Source organism: Dysidea avara, chromosome 2 (genome assembly GCF_963678975.1).
Source record: "Dysidea avara chromosome 2, odDysAvar1.4, whole genome shotgun sequence".
NCBI lineage: Eukaryota > Metazoa > Porifera > Demospongiae > Dictyoceratida > Dysideidae > Dysidea > Dysidea avara.
Window position 1 is genome coordinate 28,235,684 of NC_089273.1, and position 4,107 is coordinate 28,239,790.

A 4,107-nucleotide genomic window follows, 5' to 3' on the forward strand; every position below is an offset into this window, starting at 1 on the left:
GTAGGGCTTCCATCTACAGGTGCATATTGGATCAAACTATTCGAATACGCCTAACATTGACACACGAGGCTCAGTGGTTTTTGAAGTTGGTAGTTGATATCTATCAGTGAGAGCAACTTGCGGCAAACTAGCTACATGTAAGTCAATAAATATAGTTTAGTAACAGCGTTTAAACCAAGCTGGGTCATCCAGGTCCTGCTTTACAGACTATCCAGGTCTGGATCATGTGCTAATTTAATTAGTGTAATGATGTGGACGTGTATAACATGTTACAGTGCAGCCCTGCTTCTTTCATGAGCCATGCCCACTTATGTAAATTATTGTCTGTATGCATATGGTAGCTATGCCCATTTATCAGTCTGTAGGTATGCATGAATCCACATCCGTTATTGTCTGCAGGCTTATGTAGAGCCACGTTCACTAATCAGTTAGTGTATGAGTCATAATCTAGTATGTAGCGCTGTGATTATAATATTGTGACTGGTTTTCTGAAAAGCAGGCTATTTAGTGGTCATGAGCTTGCAAAAAAAGTTCACAAACAAGTACAAGAAAAAAGTAGGAATTTTAAATTAGCGTAGGGACAGTGTATAGTGTTGTAATAAAAAGGACTGAAACAAGCTGGATCGGAGTAGTACATAATGTCCAAAATGCTGTAAAAAATATCCCTACTATGCTATACTCAAAGTGTACAGTAGGGATATTCACTTATTATTGCTTTACAGCATTTGGACATTACGTACTACTCTGATCTAGCTCGTTTCAGTACTTTTTATTGCAGCACTATACACTGTCCCTACTCTAATTTAAAATTCCAAACTTTTTCTTTTCTGTACTTGTTAATCTAACTTTTGTCAAATTCTGTTGCATATATAATTAATTAATTAACCCTTTAAGGACCATTGCCATAATATTACGTCCAAATATAAACTTACATGAAAGCCCAGCGCTGTAATATTACGTCAAAATGTATAGGATGTAAACAAAAGGTTGTAGCTCTACAGTAATTAAAGGTATGAGCTTGAAATAAAGGCCATTATATTTGCCATAAATATGCGATTATTTTGATATACAATGCCAATATATTATGTGAAACTACACTAGCCTTCTAATTTTAAGTATATTATATTTACACAACAACAAAACTAACCTAGTACAAATCCGTCCATAACCTTTGCCTTGTTGCTGGTATTGAGCTACAATAAATTTCATGATGCTCTTCATTTAGAGATGCATCTAATGATATACAAGATCATGCGATGGCATTCTTTAAAAGGAGTAAAGCGATGGCTTGTAACAGATTGCATCGCGAAGAAAACATATCGTCACTGGTGTTAACAAATCGCTTTGTTAGTTGAAAATGGTAAGCTCTACACACTTATAACTTAGATAGTTCTGCTTATTATTGATAGGCAAATCTGTACTACAGTTTGTATAAGCCCTTACTACTTCCTGGAGTTTTGGTGATGCTACAAACTTGCTAAGTAATAGAATACGCAAATTTCATAAAACTTGCAGGTTTTCAGGGTAGGCACTGCGTAAATTACTGTAGTCCTTAAAGTAGAGATTTCCAACCAAATTAAAAATTTCACATTCCTTAAAATTCGTTGGTATGGCAAATATTGTGCTATCTATTAGAATCATTTTAGTGCAAACCGCATCTCAATCGGTGGCTCCTGCCAAAAGATACATGCAACAGACGTCAGCAGAGAGGTGATTTTTGTGTACGACATTTTAGGACTTTTCTGTACAATAGCATGGCACTAAGCACAATATCCAAAGTGCCATAAATTTGAATATGAATCTCCTAATGACATGAAATTTTCACCACATACACCACTTAATGTAGTAAAATGCATGAGCTAGGTAAGACCTCTCAAGAGTGACCACTCTTTGTAGAATGACCACTTGTAATATTTAATATTTGAGTCAGTAATTTGCTAAGAATAGCACGAGTTCTGTAAATCAAATTACATACAGGTGTACCCCACACATATTTACAGATGATTAACTAGTGACATTGTATTACAGAGTGACCTTTGACATTACAGGGCACAATTAACAATTACTTTGCAAAATATAACATTGGATTCTGACATATATAACTACTACTCTTCAATATTATTGTAAGGCAGTAATTTTTGTGATACCACTTTACTTTATTTGCCACGCTAAAAGTACAGAAGATATTATTTATTATATATTATGATGACATCATTGTACAACAAAGAGAAACAATAAGCTGTCTCTGACTAGAATTACAGTCATGCAGCTGCAAAAAAATGGACGATAACAGCAGTGTGCATATCAGAACATCACAACACGTAGTTGTGAAGCCTTACAAGGTTGGTATCAATTACCAAACACTGCCTTTTCAAAAGTTATGCATCACCTTACATGCTATAAAGCAATTCCACGCAACACAACAAACTGCTCACTTTCAAACTATACTTGGATTGATGTGGATGGATATCTTGAACGCAAGGATGGTTGTAAAGAAGAAATCTGAAGTGTCTTAGTTGGTGCTATACCCTACTTTGCCTAGGGTCACTTCTTTCAGCCTTACAGGTCACAGAAACTCGCGGAAAACTTGACTACAAGTGGTGCCGTAAAATCCCGTGTTTTCCCATACATTACATCGTACAGAATTTTTGTATGGACTCCCATTGGGGAATTTTATTTCTCAAACTTTGATTTTGCGTATTTCAATAAATACTGGATGAAATTCAATTCGGTAAAGTACATTACGAAGTACGAAGCATTGGCTACTACATACTAGAACAGCAGCTCATGAAACACTTGTTGAAGGGATGTAATTTGATTAGCAAATATATATGTGAAAAATCGGTAGGTTGGAAATCTCTACTTAAAGGGTTAATTAATTAAATAGAGCAATTAATTTACTGTGAACTATTTTCCAGTGATAAAATGTGAAACAAGATAATATGAATGACAGAAAAAATCGTGCTACCGGGCGGTGCCCGTTCTACTGTATAGCAAGTGTTGCGAGGATGATTAAGCTGATATATTTGTGGAATCTGCCATGTATACGAGACTGACTCTGCCTGGCATACATTGTGAGACATCCTACATGGACTTATCTGCATCTACACCTGCCAAATTTACCGTGTCAGCTCCGCTCCATCAGCTTCCAACACCCGCTTATATGCCACTGTCGCAGGGTGCCTGTGTGGTCCACCGCTTGTATTCCCTTTTCCATTAATGCATATACACACGCTTATTAATTTGGTCTGGTAACTAATGTTTACAACTGACACAAAACATAAAACTGATCGCACATGCAAAATTCATCCAGTTAGCAATCCACAACAATGAAACCTTGTGATGACAAACTATGAAGACTGACAGTCTGAAGTCTTCAATTGCAGTTGTCACACCCCTGTAACAATTACTATTAAAATAGAACATGAAATACAGTTCATACTCACTCCATATGGCCAAGATTACTGACGATGTACAACAGTGAAGTCTCCTATTTCAACAAAGCTATCACACTCCTGTATAATGATCACTATTAAATAAAATGCAAAAATACAGTTCATACTCACTCCATGCTTCCAAGATGACCGAAGACATATGATAGTGAAAAGTTTCCTATTTGAACTGTCAAATTTATCAATCCCTGTATCATTATAAATTAGAACACAAAAATACAGTTCACACTCACTTCATGGTGTACATCTAAAGTCTCTAATTTCAGCAATCAAAAGTTATCACATGACTGTAACAACCATCATTAAAAATAGAACATAAAATTAATGCAGTTCATACTCACTTCATAGATGGAAGATGTACGGCAGTCAAAAGTCTTCAATTCCACCAATCAACTTGCCACATGCCTGTAACAATCACTATTAAAATAGCAAACAAAAATACAGTTCATACTCACTCCATGCTGCCAAGATGACGGAAGATGTGCGAAGTGAAAAGTCTCTTATTTCAACAATCAAAAGTTATCACACTCCTAAAACAATGACTATTAAAATAGAATACAAAAATACAGTTCATACTCACTCCATGCTGCCAAAATGATGGAAGATGTACAACAGTGAAAAGTCTCTTCTTTCAACGATCAAAAGTTATCACACT

The 4,107-nt window shown here is 35.7% G+C and overlaps 1 long non-coding RNA gene across 1 annotated transcript; it reads right to left on the bottom strand.

Moving 5' to 3' along the window:
- Positions 1 to 3,236: 3,236 nt before the first annotated feature.
- Positions 3,237 to 3,644, bottom strand: LOC136247020 (uncharacterized). The gene is made up of 3 exons (XR_010697027.1): positions 3,567 to 3,644; positions 3,447 to 3,515; positions 3,237 to 3,397 (listed from the first exon to the last, which is right to left on the bottom strand). It is a non-coding gene; the product is annotated as an uncharacterized lncRNA (long non-coding RNA).
- Positions 3,645 to 4,107: the final 463 nt, after the last annotated feature.